Source organism: Chamaea fasciata, unplaced genomic scaffold (assembly GCF_029207755.1).
Source record: "Chamaea fasciata isolate MVZ Bird 193981 ecotype frontalis unplaced genomic scaffold, bChaFas1.0.hap1 SCAF_6, whole genome shotgun sequence".
Lineage (NCBI taxonomy): Eukaryota > Metazoa > Chordata > Aves > Passeriformes > Sylviidae > Chamaea > Chamaea fasciata.
Genome location: NW_027094091.1, coordinates 33,802,524 through 33,827,096, shown reverse-complemented (window position 1 = coordinate 33,827,096; position 24,573 = coordinate 33,802,524). Strand labels below are relative to the sequence as shown.

General features: G+C 33.6%; 1 long non-coding RNA gene across 1 annotated transcript in view; it reads left to right on the top strand.

Annotated features, from left to right (window-relative positions):
* Positions 1-24,573, top strand: part of LOC136291156 (uncharacterized) — a 136,896-nt gene that overhangs the window by 41,051 nt on the left and 71,272 nt on the right. Inside the window, exons 2-4 of the long non-coding RNA XR_010721440.1 lie at positions 1,960-2,076; positions 6,621-6,698; positions 9,114-9,253. This is a non-coding gene — a long non-coding RNA (uncharacterized lncRNA). The remainder of the gene's footprint in view (positions 1-1,959; positions 2,077-6,620; positions 6,699-9,113; positions 9,254-24,573) is intronic.

Here is a 24,573-nt window from a genome sequence, read left to right as displayed (position 1 = left end):
AAATTTCAGAAGCTCAGAAAAAGATTGAAGAAATATCCAAAGAATTGTGCACAATTATCTTACCTGAATTTCCCTGAGGGACCTGAAATTATCAAACTCTTCTTTCTATCCATCTGCAAGAGATACTAAGATTGAACACCATAGATTTCTAGGGAATAAGTCAGTCCTATTCTGTCTCTTCAAAAACTGCAGCAAGCCTTAAGGATTAGAAGATACTGGACTTTAATTTAGCAAACTGCAGTTTGGATAATTACGCATGGCATTCTTTTAAGCAAAGTAGGGAACTGTGATCTAGATAAGATTAGACTAGAAGTATTGTTCAAGTTTTTTGGGTTAAAAAGATGTAATATTTATTTGCAGTCACTCTTTTCTGCAGAAACGGGGGTGGGAGGGGAGGAGGGTAATTCTGTAAAATTCTATACTGGGTGTAATATTATTCTATGGCATTGTTGGTAGTTCTGGAATAGAGTAGATGCCAATATTGCTGCTGTCCCAGGCTTCAAATAATCCTAATTAATTGTGGAAGTACTAGAAAATAATAGGTGTTCAATTTGGTGAGAACAAGCAGAAGCACCAAGTAGGAATAATTAGCAGCACAAATGCACGATGGGGAATTCCTTAATGCTTCAGGGAAGAATATGGGGACAGCATATTTACCATGCCATACTGTTACATGTATGGCCAGTTCCAGAATTTTTTGCTTTCTTAAGCAAGTGTTTTCCTTCCTTTCAGCAGTATCAGAGCTCAAGATGTGCTAAAATTCTTGGCAGACATCTTTTTGACAAATCTGAAAGCACTTCATGCCTCTATCACCCTTTTTGGATTTGAGGCATGACAAACGTTTTTGTTTACTGTGTTGATAGTCTGTGGCAAAGGCATAATAGATAGAAACTGCTGAAACAAGATCCACTTGGTCTCTACGGATCTGTAGGAGCATAATGTGTAAGGATCCAATAAAACAGCTTGGAGGCTCAAGTTGTCTAAGTTTCTAGATGGACAAAAAAATGTACCTGGTTGTTGATCATTCAAAAAATTAAAGGCATCAAAAGAAGACTGAACCAAGTTCATTCAGCCTAAAAAATGGGAAGAATGAAGATAGCAATATATAAAATTGCTGAGAAAGAAGATCAGCATAAACTGATTTAGGTATGACAAGAAGTAGGAGGGATTAATTTGCAGCAAAGCCTAGATGTAAATAAAAGTAACAATTGTTATCTCCCAGGGTAGGTTTTTTTGGTTTGGTTTTTGTTGTTGTTGTTGTTGTTGTTGTTGTTGTTGTTGTTTTTTGTTTGTTTTTTTTTGTTGGTTTTTTTTTTAATATATATTTGGAGGAACTACTTAAAGAGAATAGTACCAGTAGTACTGATTTGGATGTGAAGATACATCTGAACCCTGCCCCCTTTAAAAAATACCAGAACAGGCTATCTTAGTGCCTTATTCCTGGCTCTTCTGCTTTCTGTAGAATTCTGCCAAGTATGTAAATAAGAATCAGAAGGAAGAGAAGCTGCTTCCTCTGTTTCCACCAAAAGACAAAAATTATGAATTAACTCTACTGTTAAATAAACATAACTGTTTACTTCATGTATTCTATATACTCCAATTGTTCTACATGCTGAATGGAAATGCAGTTGAGCTGTTTTGGACAGCTGGACCAGTTCCTTCTTGTGGTCATTATGTTTCTCCTCTCAGGTTACCAGATGGATGTTTAGGTGTAATGATAACATCTGTTTGATTCTACTCGGTAGTCTTGAGATTAAAGAACTCTGAAATCACTTTAGTACTACAGAATTAAATAAAGACAAAAATTAAACATTTGTCTTCTGTAATTTCATATTGATGAATAATTGAATGGACTTTGCCATAAATTATTTTTCAAGATATTCTCATTTTTTCATTTCTAATGATTTGGTTTATGTTTCTATATTTAGTTGTACTGATTTTGTACTGGTTATTTCCTAGGTGTAGCTACAGAAAGATAGAAAATTGATCACAGGAACAGAACACACTCTGGATTTTCTTCTGATGTGCAGACTACACTGATTGAAGTATTGAATCCATTTGCAACACCACCTTCCTGTAAGTAGGCTCAATCAGTGGGAAATATATTTTTAAATTTTGTTGGGTTTCTGTGTTATTCAGTGCCCTACAAGGAAAATGGCTAATTTAGTGTTCCACCAGAGAAACAGTTGCAAATATTTATATGCACACATATGAAAGAACAATGTGAAAGCTTAAAGCTTGTTCTGATGTTCCTCCACTTCCTTCTCTGAAATTCAGATTGAGGAAGGAAAATCATGAGTCACAGGCATTACTAGCCAGCTTTTGGAAATGATAACTCCGTATACTGTAGGAGATGAAATAATGAATTTGTAAGGCAAGAAAAGCAAGAAATAGAATTGTGATGTGAAGGGATTATAGGGGTATCTGTATTCTTATCAACTTTTCTCTGTGTCACTAAGATAACAAGTAGTCATAGTCTCTTCCAGCTAGAGATATGAACACAATATGAACACTAACAGAAAGCAGAAACATTGTCCATGGCCGCCCTTGGCTCTGTGCCTCATGGTTATTATCAAGGGACACAGAAGTACAGTTCTGAGATGGTCAGAGTGACCATCAGAGTCTAAGGATAGGTTGTAATTAATAATTTTTGAATGTTTCTTAAATTGGATTTTATCTCTACTACAAGCTGAGATATAAATCTCTTTATTGTTATGGGAAGGAATGGATATTTTGAAATATTTTAAATTCATGAAGTGTTCAGGTTTGTATGTTAAGGCCTTCTATTGGCAACAGGTATTTGGATTGACATACTAGTTTTCTGGATTCAGAGTTATAATTTGTGCATGTAAAGTAACAACTTTTTGGAATTATTGTGATTTATTATGTAAAAAAAATTCTAAACCAATTTGTATTGGCTTATTCGACAGGTTGCCATTTTATATTGTTGAAATGTGTAGATATGTGAAATCTCCTAGATGTTAAAAAAAACCATGGTGCTGATTAAGGAATGATATACCTATATTCCTATGATACACCAAACTTCTTTAGAAGTTTAACTCTTTGAAATTCAGATGTTGATGTTGACTGGAATATTCAGTGCAAAGGAAGTAAAATAGAGGTCCAAAATGATGAAATAAAATTTTTTACTGTATTGACCATTTAACTTGTCATTGTCAAACATATCAGTGTCATTTATATACTTTATTTTCTGTCATATCATATCGTGATATACTTGCATCTACTGAAACAGCTCTTGAACATTAAGTAGCATTGTATCATTGTTTTGTTTGATTTTACACTTAAAGTTGACTTTTTTGCTGGGATCTAGGGAATGTGGCTTGCCATCTGTTGCTTAAATCTCTGTACATCTCTACTGCATTGAACAGATAGCCTTTGTAGCCTGGTTTCATGATCTGGAAATAGGAAGTGATGTGTGGAGATCAGGCAGTGTAAGGTTACATTAGTGCTCATTTGTTTATGTGCACTCATTACATTTGAACCGGCTGTAAGGAGTGGCATTTGAAATGAGGAAATGTCTTGCCATGGTGTTTCTATAACTTGAATGGAAAAGAAAGGCTCAGTGGAAGGGAGGGAGTTACAGACTGACTGACTGTCTATAGGGTAAGCTTAAACTGTCATAGCTGAGGGAGTAAAAAATTGCAGTTATCCCTGTTACGGGAGAAAATTCAGTCAGAGCTCAACACTTTCTCACATGCTGAAAGCATTCAGCTGTAAGTTGTAGATTTGTCAGAAACAAGGTATCATAAGGCTTCTCATACTTAGTGAAAATTTTTACTTCTAATGGCCACCATGAGCAGTTTTTAAACCTTTTCAGCTTGGGTATTCAAAACCAGAGGAATACTGTTATATCTATAAACGCAGGGAGATGCAGGTGGGGGGACTGAGATGCCTGGGTGCAGTCTAATGAATGAAGTGTTTGCCTCTTGTTCTCAGCTTTCTGTGAGTGTTTTAGGTATATTTGTATTACTTAAGTGTGCTTTTAATGGCAGAGTTTCTTTTCATTGCTAAGCATTTGTGTATAAAATAATTGAAGTTCATATGATAAACCATAGTTCAATTTACTTGAACATGTAAATTGGCTCATTTATGAGTCACTCTTGCATGACTAGAACAGCAGTATTCCACATGATAATTTGGGAAGTATACAGTAATTGGCATATAACAATATTGAAACAGATTGCCCAATACATTTATTTCTTGGACAAAAACTGATCAATTTTAATTTGTTGGATTCTACACTGCTTTCTTATGGAAGTAAAAGTGTATTTATTAAAACAGCAATAACTGTGAAGCCTAGTGTGGTAAAATTTGATAATTTCTTTTGTCAAATAAGCAAATCATGAAATTAGCTCGAGAGTAATTGTTAAATTTTAACTGCAAGGTAGTTGGAACACAAAAAAAAGCTTTATGATGAGTTTTTTGTCAATCTGTATAATTTTTCAGTTAAGCAGTCATAAATCAAGGAATATTGTATTTTTTGAGGCTCATTAAAGAGACATTATACATTAGAATAGTGAGGCAGTCAGCATAATGAAATGATGAATGCCTATAACTATCTGTATGTAAATGATGTGAGACAGATTTGCTGGTGCTACAGAGGAGAATAGCAATCTATTTGACAGTTCCCTGTAGGTGCTACTTTTGGATACAACTGACAGATGTTAAATGTAAACCTCTTCAACAGCAAGCACTTATTAGCACTCAGTGGGAAAAAAATGGCAATACAGAATAAGACAAATAGCAGATAATGCTATTTAAATAACTTTGTTCTTACGAAGCTTTATTGTCAATATGTTATAGTCTGAAAGGTTGGGTTTTTGTTTGGTTTTTATTGACAAAGCCTAGGTAGGTAAGAGAACATTTTGGAATTTAGAAAACTTAAAAAAATTCACTCAGTATTATAACTTGATGGAAAATCCATGTATGTGCTCTTTCATCAACACACTTATTTCGAAATGTTATTTTGTTAATATTTGTCAAATCATTATATGATAAATGTCAGTACTGTGTGTATTTGCTGACTTTATCAAATTAGTTTTAATTTTTTCCTTTCTTTACTCCTCCCGTGATAAAATAGAAAACTCTAGTCTTTCAGGTATGTCATTTTGATGGAAAAAGACCAGAAGTGGTTAATGAAACCTGGTTAGCAATAGCAAATACTTTTCGAACATTTTATGGTTTCATTTCCAGGCTATTTGTCTCAGTCCTAGCCTGAAATGCTACTCCTAGAAGTATAAAATATTAATCAGTGTGAGATTCACAATAATACAACTCTTCAATGGAGATCAGCATTAAAGTAGTTCAGGAAACTATCAAAACCACTTGATTTATCTCTAATCCTGCTTTGTAATAGATTAGGTTAGGGATTTATATTTCTTTAAAGTATGAATCTAGGCACATGAATTGATTTTTCAAATTGTCAAAGCTTACTTTAAAGCTTTTTATTTTTGAGATAGCCTGTCCTTAATGAATTTTTTTTCTAGCTGCCAGCCAAGCTGTAGCTTGAAAGGGTAGAGATTTAGCCAACGCTAAGAGTGATGCAATGTCTACCTGTTTAGATGGCCTTATGTCTTTTAGTATTATGAAATCCCTAACCGTGTGTGCTTTTTCCTTGTTATCTTTTGTCAACTGTTTAATGCTACCTTGTATTGCTTGCACTAAATCTTTTTGGAATTTAGTGTTTCAGTGCACCACTGCAGATTTGTAATCCCCTTTCATGGTGTTAAATTATCAGCCACATATGCACTGTGTCTAACTTAGTGGACATATTTATTGTTCCCTGGCTACTGTGCTTGTTAATTTGTTTCTTTATTGCTTTGCCTTGAATTAGAGAATAATCTCCCTTTTCTTTCCCGAGTTCTTAAAGGAATAGCTAAAGTACTTTTTGTTCTTAGTTCTCACTGTCGTAAATTACATCTAGATTGTTTTCTTCATGTAGATAGATACTGGTGTACATTCCTGTAGAACAACTCAGTTTCAAGAATGTCGAATGTGAATATCATTTCAGTGGGGAAGGGAGAGTAAATACATTTTGTGAGAGAATTCAAGCAATGATCCATGACTGCAACAGACATCTCATATAGCCAGAATTTGGAAGTAAGGAGGAATTCATAAGTCTAGGAAATGTATTATGATCCTATTAACCTATGTTCATTAAATGATGAAGGGCTTAAAACTATTGCTGAATTTTATCTCCTTCTCTTTGCAACACAGTAGAGTTGCAAACATTTGTATTAGAAAGAAGAGCTTTCTGTGCATTTCCTGGATTAAACTTTTCTCTCTTTTCTTCGCTTTTTCTGTTCTCAGCTGTGTAATAATCCCTCTTATGTCAGATGCCACAAGCATTTTTAAAACTGTCTTGACTATCTTGTTGAGCCAATCTCTGAAACCTTTCGAAAAAAGTGAAAACATCTAACATGTACTTTTGCATGACAGATAAAAAAAAAAATTGGGTCACGTGCTGTATCTCAAAAAAATGCAAACAAAAAGACAGCAACATGTGTTCTATAGAAATCTCCTAAAATTATATCTGTTTGAACATTTTATACCTGAAAATATAAGAACCAAACCAGCCTTTCTTTTCTTCAACCCTTTAGCGCTTCTATGTTGCAAAACAAAGTAACTGAGATCAGAGATTACTGCATCTGAAATTAAATCCTGTCTGCTCCTCTGAGGTCAGTCCTATAGGATTCAGTATGTTTCTAGATGATGGGTGTAAATCACTGCAAATGAGTCGTCTATGGTGTTTCTGGTAACTGCACTTATTTGATGAGTCAAGACTCACTAGTTATTCACTAGTTTTAAGAATACACTTAATATGCATGTATGATTGTCAACTTTATATAGATAGAGTGCTTAAATATATGCAAAGTATACAGTGTATGTAGTCTTTATATTTACAAGACATTTATAATATATATATTTAATTTTTAATACATTTTTACTATGAGGAAAACAACTACAGGTTAATAATATACCGTATAATGTAATTGCTTCCAGTAGTTTAAAAAAAATTGCTTTGACATGTCTCACCAAAGTTTTTTAACTAATAGGAAAGCATACTGAAATGTAAGTGTTTCATGGTCTCATTACTTCTGTTTAGACTAAAATAAATAATAAATTTAGTAAAATTATGTCTATGTAAACTGCTGAAGAATGATGCATTTTTCATCAAATATTATGTCAAATCACCAAAGAAAATCCATAACACTGAAAACTAATTTGAAAATACATGTATATGTTATGTTGGGAGTTTTATTACACTGTCATGGCCTTTTAAAATCATTTTGCTTCTCTACTACTTCTACTTCTTTACTTCTACTTCAGTTTGCTTCTAGTACTTCTACTAGAGCACTTGAATAATTTTTCATGAAGCTTAACATTAGATATCACTAGCATTATTCCTTTATATACCAGTTAAATCTGAGTGGTAATCTACCAATAAAAGTATAATTTTAAATCTAATGCTTTTGTCAGTTATATTTATCTGAATTTATCACTTTACTAATTGAAAAAGGATTGAAATCGCTGGGATGTTGTTTCTCTTTTACTCAAAGAAATCCCTTTGCAAAATGTAATAAGTGCTATGATGCTTGTCCAACTATTTCAGCTATTTCTTTTTTAGAATTGAATAATATGCTAAAATGATATTGAATAACAGTTGTATGAGCTGTTTAATTGTGCCAGGGGAGTATAAAATTAAAATATAAACCAGTGATATCATAATATTTCATTAATACCTATTTCAAGTAATCAAACTATTAAATTTGTGATTAGTTCTAGTGGCAGTATTTAAAAAAAAGTAATATACTGAGTTAGCTGAATTTCTGCGAACAAGATGCTTGTGGATTTGTGAAACGAAAGTCAGAAGAGTCTCATGAGCCCATTCCTTGAGGCTTGGTCTCTCCAGCTTTTACAAAAAAACATTTGGAATTTCACTTGTAAGAGAGCATTCTGACTGGACCAAAAAGTCATTCTTCACAAGTGGTGTCAAAATATAGAATGTTAGTGTTCATCTAGGAAAAGGAAAGCATATATTTAGGCAACCTGTTACATCAGGCAGTTTTTATTTGTTTCTGGTAAATATTGCTAAATTTCAGAAATACAGGAAATAGAAATCTGGATATGAATAAGCTCACACATAATATCTTTGTTGGAGGTTTAAAATCGGTGAGTTTTTTGGGTTAGACTGAAAAAAACCCACAAATATATGTTCAACAAAAGATCCCAATCACGTAATGCTATCCAGCTGAAGGGAGGCCTAAAATTTACACATTGAAACCACAGAATATTCTGAGTTGGGAGAGACCCACAAGGATCATCCCGTCCAACTTTAAGAGAATGGCCCATACAAGGATCGAACCCACAACCTTGGTGTTATCAGCACCATGCTGTAGTTTTCCTTGAATAGAAAACTGAACACTGTTCTTCAGTCCTTCCAACATAAAAGCATAATTTCATGGTAACAGTGGAAGGAGGCTCATGATGATTGGTTAATTCACTGATGCTTTTAAAATTTGATAGCCCAGCGGCAGGAACCACTCTGTTGTCATTGCCTCATATGTCAGTCTGTACTTTGTCTTTTTAACAGCGAGGACACAGTTTTAGAACTTTATTGCCAAGAGATGACAGTTAAAGCAAGACTGTGGAAAATATGCATATGGAAATGAGTGACAGTTTTATCTTAAGACTTTTCAAGGTTTCAAAAACAGAGTGTATATATAAGCAGTCTCAAAGGAGTCTTTTGTTTTTCTGTTTCAAGATGTAGAATAAATTTTAGCATAAAAATTAAGTAGAAAGACATAAAGATTTATGACTGGTACTGAAAATGCTGTGGACTGAGTAACTGGATTGCACATATTCTAGGTTTCCTCTTTAGCCATTGTAAAACGGTGACATTCATAACTGAGACTGAAGGTGAAGAATTGTGGGGAAGAGAAGAACTTAAATTGTAACTAAATGCAAGAAAATAGTAGAAAAGAATAAACAATAGGGAGAGCATGACTTTGGACACTAGCAAAGACGATGAGATGAAAGGTTCCTGAAACAGAAAAAGATAATGAGAACTTTCTTTCCCATCTTAATTTTAGACACTGCTGTAACCTGAGGCAAACTGTTTGACATTGCAAAGCAGAAGCAATTATCTGTTTTACTGAAGTGATTTTCACCTGAAAAGAATGGAAATTAGGAAATGAAAAGATGAAAAAACTGGCATAGGAATACAGTACTAGTGAGTATCTATTTAATGTCTAATAAATACAGATGAGATGCATCATTTGGTAGTAGCAAAGCAAATGTAAATATTAGTTCTCTAAAAATGCATTCAAATATAATTAAATATATAGATGTATATATTTTGCATCCTTTTATATGTATCTCTATACACATCCATTTTCATAGTTTTTTATGCACACATCACTAGTAACCTAGTCTTATTACGTACCTTCATTTTCTGGTGCACTTTAATCAAGTTTTTCACCTCAGAATTGCATTTTATCATTATGTTTGACTGATACACCTGCAATAGGTTTCCTTTATTCTTCCTCCATTGCAATGGACATATTTGCACAGTAGCCCAGAATATGTTGCATTTTCCCCCTCTTATCAGCTGCACCAGGCCAAGTTATGTTTAATAAATACACAGTGTTTTAGTTTTTTGAAATTATTTGAGAGGTAGACAAGAAGGACAGAAAAGATATCTTAGATTAAAAAAAAAATTACATTTTAATTTCTGAAAGGAATAGATTAGTGTTATTCTACTTGTTGCAACATGAAAGAGTTGATTTAACCTAAGGAAAAGTAGTTTTAGATCCACAAGAGTCTGGAGTGGGTGTTTTACCTGAGCTTGCTGATAGTAATTTCATTTTTAGTAAATATATTTCTATAGTATTTGACTGAAGAAGACAGGCTTTCCTCTTATTCTGAGAGGATTTGTTTCAGTTTTTAATCAAGAACACCTTTTCTTATTAGGCTGTCTTTATGTCAGCCCAGGTTTTCTGGCTTTTACCCTCTGATTCCCTCTCCGATTCCACTGCTGGGGGTGAGTGAGTGGCTGTGGCATAATTGGTTGCTGGCTGGGGTTTAACCACGACAGGAGGGAAAGGCAGCTCAAAGGACCAACATTTTCATAACTGATCTTAAGAGTGAACTTATTTTTTGGCTGAATTGGATACATATGTTGAGTAAAAGATTCTAGACCATAATAAGGAATAACTTGAAGTTTGTCAAGTAAGCAAACATACAAAAAATGTTAAGACAATGGAATTTTACAGATGTTTAACTGGATAAGGTGTTTTCTTCAGTGTGCTCTATGTTAAACACTAACATAAATTTCATGCTGTATTTAGGCATGTTTGTGTGTCTATATAGATTTAAAATTGACTTCTCTGTGTTGAGATTTTTTTGTGTTGAGTAGGAGATAACACAATCACGCAAGAAAATATCGAGGTAGGGAGTTGCATTACTGTTATCATAACAAATAATCCCAAGAATAATTTGACCACAGAAACATCTTTATTTGTTTTGATTTCTGGAAGATAAAATCAAAAATTTTGAAAGTAATTATTAAAAATTTCACATTAAATAAAAACATCTTGGTTGCTTTTTTTTACATAAATGCCTGTCATCTTCATTAAACTCAGTCCCACAAACATGTAGATATGTGGAAACTATGAATATTTTTCATTTAGTTTTGCATCATAGCTGGTTTTTATAAGCTACTTTGATAACTCTGACACTTTCCGTCTTTTCAAGCAATTTTTTCAGTTTATAGCAGCAAGATGGGAGCTGTCATCTTATGTTAGTGCTAAGGTTTTTAATGAAGGACCTAAGCAATTGCTTGATATAGTCCTGTATGTCTCGCTAGAAGGATAATTATCATATTCACATGACTTCCTGGTGACCTCAGTAAGGATGAGCGCAGGCACACACATATATGTATACACACAGTGAGATATGATAGTGTGGATATGAAGACATGTACATGTACACACCATTTCAGTTATGTTTTTAATTGAGAAGGGAAAGAACACAAGAATGCAAAATTAATCTTACATCTCCAGCTAATAATGAGATTACTCGTGGAATAATGTTTTTCTTGCATTTGTTTTCGTTTTGCTTTTTTAGTTTCCCTCATTTTTTACCAAATCTAATTAAAATGAAATTCTAATTTCATTAGGACCTGTTCACTTGAAAATGTAACTGCTTTATATGTACCTGATTACGTAATATTTTCCTAGAATTCAGTAGGACTGTTCTCTTGAACAGCAATCAAATAACAGACCTATTCAACATGTATCACACATCAGCTCATTAAGGGAGATATTAATACAACTACTCGCTCCATTTGCCTTAGCAAACCCATAATTTTTCCTAATAAGTTCTATTGCTCTACAATGGTGTGCTTAAAGATGCCACTTTCATTGTTTTCCCCTGAGTATAACACTTGGAAAAACTGATCTTGAAGTCCCTGCCAAAATTTACCATTTATGCACAGTGGTTTCTTAGTTCTTTTTTTCTGCTCTCTTTGTCCTGCACTTTGAATTTTCAATATTTTTCATACTTTTGAAGGATTTAATCTAAAGCTATTCTTTAGAAATCTAAAGTCTTAAACTGTTAAAATGTCTCCAAACGCTACAAATTTTAAATTGAAATAGAAAATGTTGAACAAATGCAGAATCTTTGAACAGTTATCAAATTTATTTAAATATAAAAAATTCACTGCAGTTGCACTGCAAAATTCTTTGGCTAGTGATGCACTACCAGAATGTAGCTTTCTTTTTTGTTTGATGATTGTCTGGGCAGGAAAATGGACCAAATTAATTACTAAAATTCCCTCTAGGCCTATTTTCTATGGTTCATTTTTCATGTTCTTTTCAGGCAATAATATAGCCATTAAGTTTTAGATTTTTGCAACTAAGTAGTACTCTCTGATTATAAAAATGGTTGAATTTAATATAGATGGATAAAGCATTTGGTTTTATTGGAGAATAAATGCTGTTGCAATGAAATTTACTTTATATGATATATTATTGCACAGGATATATGAATCAAATCAAAAATAACAGGTATTTCAGGGTCCTATTGGACCTCTTAGAAACAGGAGTTTTTTTCTTAATGGTTTGGAAATGTTATAACCTGAAGATCTATAGGATTAAAATGTTTATAAGGAGTAAGCACATGCTAAGGTCCTGCTGGCAGTGATTAATTCAGTGGTTTAGAAATTGTATTAAAACACCACTTATTCAAGTATTTTCAAAAATTTCTTTTGCCTTGAGATTTAATTGTGAGGGTTTTTTTTTTTTTTTAAATAGCAGCTGTTATTTGTTCGTTTTTCAGCATTAATTATTAATCTGGTAACATAGATGAAACTTTTCAAAGCAGGACATTGTAACTTCCATGTAGTGAATTTCTACTCCTTTAGTGGAGAGATTTCACATTTATTCTTCCTCATATTTTGTCAAAATAAGTCAAACACAGCCTCACCCACACTCAGAACTGTACTGAATGTTAACAGAACAAATCTGAAAACCCAGTTTCTGTGCTTGTAGCCCTTAGAAAATTTCAGGTAAAAAGGGTGGTTTTCAACTATTTATAGTGATTCCTTTTTGACATAAATGAATGCTGTTCGAAAATGTAGTCAAATAATACATTGATTTTATAATTTATTTTCCTGACGTCTTAAGGATTCAGATTCATTGAAAACCCCGTAGAGTGTGCAGAACAAAAGTTTTGGAAATAAATCAGCAGGCAGGTTATTTTGGTATCCAAGACTCAGTGTGTGGTAAAAGTAGCTGTTGTTCGGGTTTTTTGTTTGTTTGTTTGCAGATCATGAGGCTAAAATCAAATTGTGTTTACCAGATACACATTTTTATTTCTTCATGAGCTGATATTTCAAGTTTTGTTGTTTTTTGGTAGTTTGTTTTTTTTGTTTTTGTTTTTTGAGCTCTTCAAATAGTTCCTTTCTATTTTCTCCCTAAAATTAAATTTTCTTTGAAAGAAGAGTTTTAATTAAAAAGAAAAAATCCCTGGGTCTGTTTATTTAAATGTTGCCAATAACTGATTACTAAGAATGAGATTTCAGAGACTTTGAAAATGAGATACTAAATGAATCAGAGTACAAGTGTTAGCGAAATGTCATAAAACAGAATTTTTCATTATACTTCTATGAAGCTAACCTTGAAGACTCAAAGAGTTGCAGTATGTTATATTTTCTAAACTGGCAGGGTTAAACCAAGGAGTCTACTCTTTGGAGAGAGCTGGAAGAGCCTCAAGAATTAAGCAGGAAAAAAGAAAAGAAAATGCTTGGTATAGACCAAGAGTTTGTCCTTTTCAAAAAGTTTCCTTGCAAGTATATTTAAATATTTGAATTTTCGTATTTTTGCAAGCAACGTGCATTAAAATATTTGTTTGGGACATAAGTCATTGCGGCAATGATGCTAGTTATTTTGGTAGAGCAGACAGTAGCTGGAAGAGGCAGTAGTTAAAGTCAGTCGTAAGTTCTAGTTTACTATAAGGAAATCAGATATTTCTAATTTCAAAATTAGGTTTGTCATGATAGTTTTGAATCCATATGTTGAAGGTCAACTACCACCTAAAGGAAAAGTTGTTTACAATGTTAGTATTTATAGACTTTCCTATAACTGATACTTTATTTTTGATGACATGGTACTTACAAGTCAGATTCTGTGGCCCATCCATGATGATTCTCAATACAGCCAATAAGGGAAAACAAAATAATGTGCATTACCCTCCCTGAGAAATTGAACAGACTTCCTTAAACCCCACCCATCTTCTAAAGGGAGCTTCTGTTACCTGATTACTCAGACTCCATTTTCTAGTTGAAATATATCACGTCTGCTTCTGTGAATAAGATTTGGTAACTCTCTCTTTAGGGAACTTCTTCCAGCACAATGGAGTCTTGTGATCTTCTCAGTGTGCCTGAGGAGGAAATGAAGGTTTAATGACAAGCAATTCCATCTTCAGGCTGTTCTTTATTATCTGTCACTTTCTTGTCACTTCATATTAAATGATGACAGTTCAGGTGCAGTGCTGTTACTCTACTTTTGAACAAGTTTCTTGGAGAGCATGTTTGATATGTGAATAATCAAAGAAAAATTCTCCAGCACAATTTTTCCAAGAGTTTGTATGACTTTCATGTGAGGTGACCCAGTCTTCGATACTATGTTTGATCAAAAAACATCATTCTTTTGAACTTTTGAGATTTAAAAAAAGATATTTTTTTCTTAATATGTATTTATCTAATATCTTAAGTAAACATTGGTTATGCTTGTTTACAAGCTGATAGAGAAGTACAATATGAGATATTCATAACTTTTATCTATACTATTTGGGGTGAATTGAATGGGAGGCAAAAGAGCAGAATTTTAGTACCTTAAAACCAGTAATTTTACTCTGTGTATGCCATTTTAATCACGCAAAACACATTATAATTACATATGATTTATAGGTGCATAGGCAGTTTGTATAATTGGATGTCTGCCTGTTTTCCACAGGCAGGATGAGAAATACAATTTAAAGTCTAGACACTGCTGCTTAAAAAGCAGAACTACAGTTGACCTCACTGGATGAAGTAATTAGGAGATTAGCTACTAAAGGATCTTTCAGATATGCTGGCTGGCCTACATGCATCTTCACTTTACCTCGCTTGATCAGGGGAGTTGAACTCTCATCTGGTCTCTAAAGAGATTGTGTATAAGTTTCTTGTTTTTCTTAGAATTGTAAGTTCTAGCATAAATACAGTTTTTCATGTGTACTTTACTGGGACAAGGAATTTTTGTATTTCCTACCACTATGAATCTGTAATCTTAAAACAAAATATAACTAGGTATAAGCTAATGTAACCTGATGCTGCATCATCAAGCTATTTAGTAAGTAATATATCTGGCTAAGATGGAAACAGATGTTACTCCACTTGGAATGTACTTTGAATAATAATTATTGTAATGTTGAGCCTTCAGGAGTGCACAGTAACATTCCTGTGGTTCACCATCCAAACTCCAGTGCATCCTTTGTAGTAAAAGGGGAGTTTGCTGACAGTTTTCATGTTCTGGTTACATACCTGCCGCCAACACTTTTTGTGTCTCTGAACATGGCAGTTTGCAGTTTTGGTTTTAGAATGACCAAGAATTAGGAGGTCTTAGTAGTAATCACCCCCACCGACCATGCAGCTGGAGAGCTTTCCTGCTCAGTCTCAGGAAGAATGTACACTCTCCCTGACGTTTAGATGCACAGTAGGATTTTATATTTCATGGTTCAACATGTAGAAGTTAATCTTGGAAGTTACCTGGAAGATTCAGACTGCAGCTCTGTTCCTTCTCTATTAGTCAAAGAATGTGTTTCTAATATACCGTTAGTTAGCCCAGGGAGCTATATCTAGAAAATAACTGGATTAATTTCAAGAAACTTTGAAGGTGACTAAGATGTCTCAATACTACTTCTGGAGTATATGTGTATATATATAAACGGTTTTATTTACCTGAAATAATTACAAAATAAAAGAGTTAACAATGCATTTTTGTTGTAGTGCCATGAAAATTGTTCAGAGATAATGCTCTGCAGTTTGGAACAGAAAATATTATGGATACAATAAATGTGTGTATTCTGTTCTTGGATAGAATAAAAATATCTCATGGTGAACATTGCAGGATATTAAACCAATGGTTAGGTGCTTAGACTATATATACACATTTATATGTATACATACCTGTATATAATTAGTATTTTTTTTTTTAGTATTCCCAGTAAAAAAGTTTTCTGGTGCACTGAAGTGTGTAAATAATAATCCAAAGGCATCAAGGAGACAATCATAAATGCCCCCCCAAAAATGTGAATCATGAAAATGAAGGTCCTGAGTCAGTTGACAGATTAATGCATTGATAAATTATATACATATACTGGATTATAAAGCTCTCCTGTTGCAAATACAGGTTATATTAAAAAAAAGCCAACTGCATGATTACATGCAAAGAATGCCTAAAATTTGCATAATTATCCAGATTTTTGCCTGTAATAATTAAAATTCAGTAGAGAATTTTTTTACCAGAACTACAGTTTAGTTTGTAATGATTAATGAAGTTCTGGTTTAAAAGTAATTTTTTAAGATAGAAAATTCTCATAGCTTCAAGGACAAACAGCAAATAACAATAATGAGGTAATCCAAGTCTTAGCCAGCTAATAACCTGTTGCCATAAATTTTTGAAATAAGTATCTATCATCCTCAAGTATTAATGTGAACTAATCTATTCTAAATATCAGTGGATATTTATATTTGGTCTTCATTTCCTGAAATTTGGTATAATTCACAGTATTTTAATAGTGTTCCAGTGTATTTTTAGTTGGACTGAGTAAAGTAATTAAATCAGCATATCTCCTTATGTCATTTTATGTTTTTTCTAGTTCTAGCCTTATACTTGCTTTAGTCACATAGAAGTATGCTACCTTTAGGTACCATTTTCCTCAGTTTTAGATACTTGCTGAGAATGGGTTGAGGTTGGAGCGACCTTTTGAGGTCTTCTGATCCAACACCCCTGTTCAAGCAGAGGCCCACAGAGTGGGTTGCCCAGGGCTGTGGCCAGTTGGCTTTTGAATATGTCCAAGGATGGACACTGTGGACAGCCTGTGCCTGATGACCCTCAGAGTGTAGAAATGTTTGCTCTTGTTCAGAGGGACTCCCCTGTGTTTCAGTGTGTGCCCTTTTCCTTTTCTCCTGTCACTGAGCTCCACTGAGAAGAGACTGTCCTCTTTGCATCCTCCCATCAGGTGTTTATATATGTTCAGTCGTCTGACCTTTCTTTTGCATTATCTAGTGCTGTGTATTCTAGAATATACTGACAAATCTCCGCTCACAAAGAGCATGGGAAAGCTGTGTCTGTCTATAATGTTGAATTGTTCTCAGCACTGTTAAAATGCTTCCCTGGTTTCACACGTTTCAGATGATTTCGCTCGTGACATTCAAATTGTGGGGTTTATGCTCAAATAATCAATGACAAGTATTAATTTTCTAAGTATAATTCGTTATATCAGACTTATAAATCACTCTTACAATGTTCGGTCTTACTGTGCCTCTCTTGTTTTTAAAAACTTATATATAGGAAACACATTTGAATTTAAAAGAGGATTGGCTAAAAATTGATTCCCAAATCTGTTTTAAAAGTATCTAGGTACCTTAGCTTTCCCTTAAAAATCATTTAAATTTAGTAAATGCATCAGGTGGTATTTGTGCTTCTGTTATTTTGGCTTTTCCTTATCTCTTTATCACAGTGGCTCAAGAATTTAGATGCTTCAGAGACTGCTTAAAATTCTAATCTTGCTGCAGGAAATTTGTCAAGATGAAAATGCCATCCAAGCCAAGGTGATTGGTCAGGCCTGTATGCTTAATAAATACCATATGACCATGAAGTAACTGGGATCATAGGGAGTTGCACTTGATTACCTGGTGCTGATGACCATCCTTAGTTTACAGCTGAGAGGAAAAGCAGCCATCAACAGGAGAGAAAGGTGTAGCCTGAGTTCATCAGTTTTGAGTTATAACAAAAAGGTCAAATGGATCTATTTTTATAACCCTTCAAAAATTATGTAAACCCAGAAATTTTAGCCTAATTTTTAAGGAAGCAGGGTTTAACAAAAGCTCTTCTCATTCCATCTAGTAACTTTTGAGCCTGTTCAAAAATATGTCATGATGAAATAGATGGCTTAAAATTATGTTCCTTTAGGTTTCAGAAAGTTAATGACTGAATAATCAGCCAGACATCTGAATCTGACATCCACACCACTTACAGTCCAGTTTTACTTCAGAACAGCTTGGGAGGAATATCTGGTAGCATTTGGAATGTGTTTAGTGCTTTTCTCCACCACACTTTCTAGGTTAATTTCGTCCTAAAGGATTTGAATGCACCAAGACTTTTCTGTCAAGGAAAGCAAAGTGTAAGAATTAACTATGATAAGGAGACAAACTTCAAAAATCCACTCCAAATCAAAAAAAAAAAAAAAAAAAGCCAATGTGGATACAGGTTAAATGTTTTAGATTATTGTGAGGCAATTTATTTTGCATATGAGATACTGATGGCCTTGGGGTATAGTGAGATGTGAGGCATAAGAAGTAAAAACAGATTCAGGGGTAGCAACAAGATATGAAGGACCTCTGAGTACTTTGTGCCCAATCTGAAGAAAAGGACAGAGTACTAAGTGACAAGGAAAGGATGCTTGGAGCACAGGATTCCTAGAGTAAGCTGTACATAGGGCAGTCTCCCAAATCATTTGTAGTCTCTTTGACCATGTCAGTCATGCTTACTTCCTGCTATCCTGAGTGGCCATGGGTTTACTTTTTATGTGTGTTCGTTCTGTCAGTGTTTCATCTGTTATGGTCAGATAGATGCCCCAATCTCCTTATTGCCACAAAGAAGCTAAAACTTGAATATGGCCTTTCTTTTTAGTTATTGTGAAAACTCTGTGGCAGCTGCAAATTTCAGAAGCAGTAATTGCAGAAGTTCTTTCCTGGTTTTATAGACTGTGTTTGAAAAACTTGGACCCTTTTTTTTTTTTTTTTTTTGGAAGTACTGGTGAAATTGAACTGTAGGTATTGTATTGATTCTGTCTGTAGCATGCAGTAAATTTAAATTGTCCTAACTAACAATCTGTAAGAATTAAAGGAAAAATATGCTTTTAAAAAATTAATAGATGTTTTATGAACTTAATTACTTGCGTATATCAAAATTTTACTAATATTTAAGTGAATTGTGTATACATTCAGGCATTCCAGGGGAATGTCAAACAGCAACATTACGTAAGTAGCAAATTCATTATATTTTCCTATAAGTCTGAAAATTGTCATACTGTCATCAAATGATTTCTAAATCTTTTGACCTGTCTGTCCTGCTTTTATTGACTCTAAATGTGCAAATGTGTGGAGGCCTGTTTATGCAGATTTCCAGCAATGTTTTTGTCAAAATAGAGGTACAAATGAGTACATATACTATCAGCTTTTGTGTAAGAAATAATTTCTAAGATACCTTTTGAGTTTGTCAGATAACGCCTGTGACTTCCCGAACCTGTAAATTTCTTGTCATTGTGGATTTAGGGATTACTGGAGGCACAACTTAGCTGATTTGTTGGAGGCAGTGACTATTCCTACTGAGTTAAGGAACAGGTTTTAGGATATATGAATAGTAGTAGGGGAATGCTTTGTTTTTGACTCAATATTGAGTTATTGTCCAGATCCAATAATACAGCCATGATCTTTTGCAGCCATAGTGACTTGTAGATCTCATTCTATCGTATCACATCACAAGGTTTTTTTTTTTAACTGATATGATTTTCTTTCTTTTTTTCTTTCCCAAAAGAGTTGTGAGTAGTTTTTGAAACAAATTCAACACAGATTTTCCTGTTCATTTATTCTTACAAGTATGTTTCCATGGAGACAATGCTGATTTCAACTGCAGTTCTAGACAGTCGTTTATCTGTAGATCAACAACACAGATAAACCTTTTCTGCATGTTGTGACAGTCCTAAGGTGATTAGTTCTCAGGCTATATCTAAAGTTTTTTTCCATGTTTGCGTTTTCACATACAGGCGTACTATGCTTCTCCTTGAAGACAAGCACAAAATCACTTACATCTTCTGGGTTTAGGCTTATGATTTAGGTGCAGTTACATATAGATTAATGTTAAGGAATGTTGGAGTACATCTGGTGAATGATCCTGATCCCATATGGGCGCAGAGACCTGAGGCTGTACCATTTTCTTTCCCTTTCTTGATCTTTCTCTGACATCACAGCAAAAACAAACCCGCCACACCCAGCAGGTGCCATCTTTTGGACTAAGATGGTGAAGTTTGCTGCAGACAGAACTTGGCCTGTGGATGTTATCACAGTGCTTAAGATTTTCATCACAAATGACTCCTGGCCCTAGGGCGCAGTGGTGAAAAAGTGAGCCACGCTGCTCAATATTCTCAAGAGCATATTGACCACATCCAATTGTGCCATACTTTATCCAGATGCATGATGCTTTTTAGTGCACTGCTGAAAATTTGTATTACTTGACATGAGCCTTGGGAAGGGTGTTCGAGGGTATAAAGCTTGCAAAAGTAGTATTGGAGTATGCAGAATGCTGCAAATGGGTGACTACTGATCTGTTCAGAAAAATGATCTGAGAGACCCTTATATAGCTTTGATTAGGATCATAAAATTCTTGTGTGTTCAGTAAAGTTAACACCACAGAGGGATTTATATTCCCTGTTTTATCAGTACATGGGAATATAGCTAAAATATTCTGACTAAGTAATTTTAATAACTATTTTCTATTAACAGTTTAGTATACACAAATTAATAAACTGTAGCTGTAGTTTTAATTGAAATAGGAAAAAAAAGATATCTCAGTAAAATTAAATCTAGACCTCAAAAGACTAAACACTAAACTTTAAATTTTCAAGGAACTTAACCTCTTTGCAATTTGTTTCTTTCAAATTTTTCTGAAATTCAGCAGAGAGTAAAAAGGAATCTGTAGAAAAAGCCAGGGAGGTAGCCAGAACAGTCATACTCTCAATCGTTTCTAAGAAGTATCAAGTCAAAAGAAAGACAAAACATTTTTTGCTAGTTACAAATATTTTGAAAAATGAAGATATTTGCAAAAACAAATGTAGTGGAAATGACACATCACAAAAAGGAAAGAAAACAATGCTGGCTGTGCAATTGTTTCTTACCAATTTATTGAATTTAACTGTATTCAAGTTAGTGTTCTAGAACAACTCTCTGATGGTCAGTTTTTAATGAAATTCCTATATACTACCCAAAAACCATTAAAGGGTTGTGTTTTTTCTCTTCTGCATTCTCTAGCCTTCTCCATGTGTGTTTTCAAGAATGTAGTTTCCAACTACTCTATGACTGTTTTATACTTTACAGAAAGTAAAAATAAAGTTTTAGGGAAAAGAGTTTTATTAACTTGGAGTGTTAGAAAATAGAATTTACACATGTGTAGTAAATAAATATTAAGCTGCAAAGCTGAAGTGGTATCTTTAAGAAAACTTTTTTTTTTCCCCCTGATTTTCTGATTGTGTTAATTACTTTTATGAGTGTTATGCTAAGGCTAACTTGTACCATGAATAAAACACTGTATTTGATTTTCTTAAGCTCTCTCTGGTAAGCTTAGTTTGTAGATTTTGTTGATTTCATCTAATTTTTTTTGGCATTTTATAACTAAAATGTCTCAGGTTATCTTTTTTCCATTTTAAATGCTTAAAGGAAGCTAGAATGCTTTTGAAATCCATCTGTCTGTATAATTATACCATGATTTAAATTGCTTGGTAATAACCAAGCATTAGTAGTCTGCATTCCTTGAGGCACTGATGTAAAGCATAACCTGTCTTACTCATGTAAAATTGACCATATGTCATCATAATGGATGTCACATTTTCCTTATAGTCTTTGGGAAATTGGTTTGAAGAAAGTAAAGATATTTTTGTTGCTTAGTTTGTAAGATTTTAATGAATATTTCGTATGGAACACAACGTATTTTTATCTAATTTCAGATATTTGCTGTTTCTCCTAAAGTGTAATAATTAAATTCCATGTTTGATGGTTAGAGTTTTTCACTTTCTTTCCTTGCCAGTTTCCTCCAGAGCTACAATAATCTTTGCACTTGTTGAAATGTGACGTTAAATATATTTTGGTACAAAAATGAGGGAAAAAACCCCCCATTATTCATCAATATAATTGAGTTTTGAATTATATTACTAATTTTGCTTTGAAAAGTAATTGGACAGTCCTGAGCTATTCATAGAGGTTATTCCTGCCTCACTTTAGCTCTGTGATGAAGATGAAAATCCTGCTGAAATGATGGTCATTCTGTCATTAAAGCCTGAGAATTGTGAGATTATGATATTATTCTAGACCACTCTAGATAACAAAAACCCAAGCCACAGTTCGCTTAACACTGAGAGTCCTAAGTAGGAAAGATAGTTGGGCAATGCTAAACTGAAAATATATTTGAATCAGGGATGAATAAGGATTTTTTCAAACTTACAGTTGTGATTTTAAGAAAACTCCAAAGAATTTACTGTAAGAGTTTACTGTAAGAGTTCTAAATAATTATACAGCCTTAACTTGGAGGCACTTGCAACCTTTATTTGTTAGCTTTTATTGAAAAAATACAGATGACAACATAAGGGAAAAGTGTTTCATATTTCCAAATATATATATATATATATATATATATATATATATATATATATATATATATATATAGTATTTGGGAAATTGAAAAATTGAAAAATTACACTGAAAGTCTGTGTGTCCAATGGATTCTAATTTGTCATATTCTAAGCATTAAGATTCCTACATTCAGTTTTGTGTAAAAAGACAATGATATAACAGATGTACTGTATATTGGGATAGATCAAATCAGTCAAAATTTTGATTCCAAGTCAATAAGATAAATGATAAATGGTTAATATTAGCATAAATTTTCTATCTTGATGTTCTTTTTCATGAGGTTTTTAATAAAACTAAGCAATTAAGTGCTTTTTCATATTTATGGATTAGCCTACTGGATTACTAAAGTAAGGGCAAATATAGCAGAATAGATACAGGGGCTGGCATAGGAGGTTAAGGCAGCTGAGGTGTTGTAGATGCTGTGGTGGGTGACTAGAAGAAGGACATAGTGGACACTATATTGTCCTCTTCTCATTTTCCTTGCCTTCTTCACATGAGCCAGAAGAGGAAGGTAAGATTTCACCATCCTCAAGCCATACTGAGATTCTCCTCTCTATTAATGCCATCTTGCCATTTTATTTTATTTTATGTGTTTTAAAAAAAAGCCCTTAAAACACAATTTTTTAAAAGGAAATATTTTTATCAACAGTATATTTTAGTGAGGTTTCTTTATATGTTATTCTCAAGAGTTTTCTTGTTCTTGATGAATGTGCTTACTAGAATTTTTGTGGTTTTGACATTTAATATAGACAGCTTCAGTTTTGCATAGTTTTTTTTTCTTTTTTTTTCCATCGGGAAGAATAAACCAGGTTTTTTTTCTGATTAAGTGCTTATAGGGCAAGAGGAAACAGTTTAACAATAAGGACTTGGGCATAGTACTTACATGAATTTTGAAATGTAGTTTTAAGATACTACAATGTGAGCAATGCACTGCAAGACTAAAAGAGATTGAACTCCTTGTACTCATTTGAAATATTGAATACTGAGTTGAAGATCAAATGGATCTCCAGGAGCCTCATTACAGTTATAAAACATAGGTCCATTTAGTCTGGTCATTTTGAATGAGTAGATGTTGAAGTTTTCTAAAAAATCCATGCAGAAAGGTCTCATGGATGTGCTATTGCTACTGGGAAAAGTGAGACGAAATTCCAGTTTGCTGGAAGTGTGTAATTTTTTCATCACAAGACCAAACCCAAATTATGAAGACAATGCCTAGTGACATTTCATCTTGGTATTTCTTGCAGATGTCAAAGAGGTGGAAGCTAGCTGTCTGAGAGAGAGAAAAATCAGTGAGAAAGTTGTTTTTTTTGTTTTGTTTTGTTTTGTTTTTTTTTTTTGTTTTGTTTTTTTTTTTTTTGTTTTTTTTTGTGTTTTTGTTTTTTTGTTTGTTTGGGTTTTTTTGGTTTTTGTTTTGGGTTTGTTTTTGGGTTTTTTTTGTTGGGTTTTCTTTTTTTTTTTTTTTTTAAGCTGAGATACTGTGGTGTCAGAGTACATGTTACACCTGTGGCAATAAAGTGAATATTATACACTCACAAGTCCTAAAAAAAAAAAAAATTCTCATTGAAAGTAACTTACTGGCTTTCATTTTCTTTATGAATTTTGGAAGTGAATATGTATTACACAGGCACATATTGTATAAAATGTTAAAACGGGGAAAATGGGGTTTGGTGTATTTTTTTTGAAAAACAATTTCTGAGTATTTTGGAAATTAGAATAGGTATTGTTTTGAGGTTGGGGGCAGACTATTCAGTTTTCTAACAGAGATGGTAAGTTATTATGAAGTGACATGATTCCGGAGAACTGTTGCCTGCTTTTGTGGCTGTTGTGAATCTGTAGGATGACTGCTAATTTGGCAATAGCTAGGGCTTTGACAATAGCAGAAAGGAATGGATTTTCTATATCACTCATATTGTTGGTCAGCAGTATGGAACAACAGTCTCTGTTAAGCACTGGGCTCCATGGGGAGTTCCCTGCACAAGGAGAATTGCTGACTGTAAACCCAAGCCACAGCCTCAGAATCTCCTTGCAAAGTTGGAATGGTTTAAAAACACCTGAAGCATAAGGTTTAATTGTACATTTTGTTTCTGCATGTCTAAGGCACAAATTAGTAGTGCTACAGTGCTAGACATGGCCACGCATGTGTTGCTGTCATGAGTGTATGAAATGGAATCAACTGGTTGCCCCAAAAAAGGGTTCACATCAGAATTCTGTTGCAGGCTGTAGCATACAGAAAAGAGTTTCTGCTCTGATCATTTGGATCAGATTGTTTCCCTATCTGTATCAGAAAATGTCTCCATGGAAAGGGTACTAATTTTGTTAATTTTAAT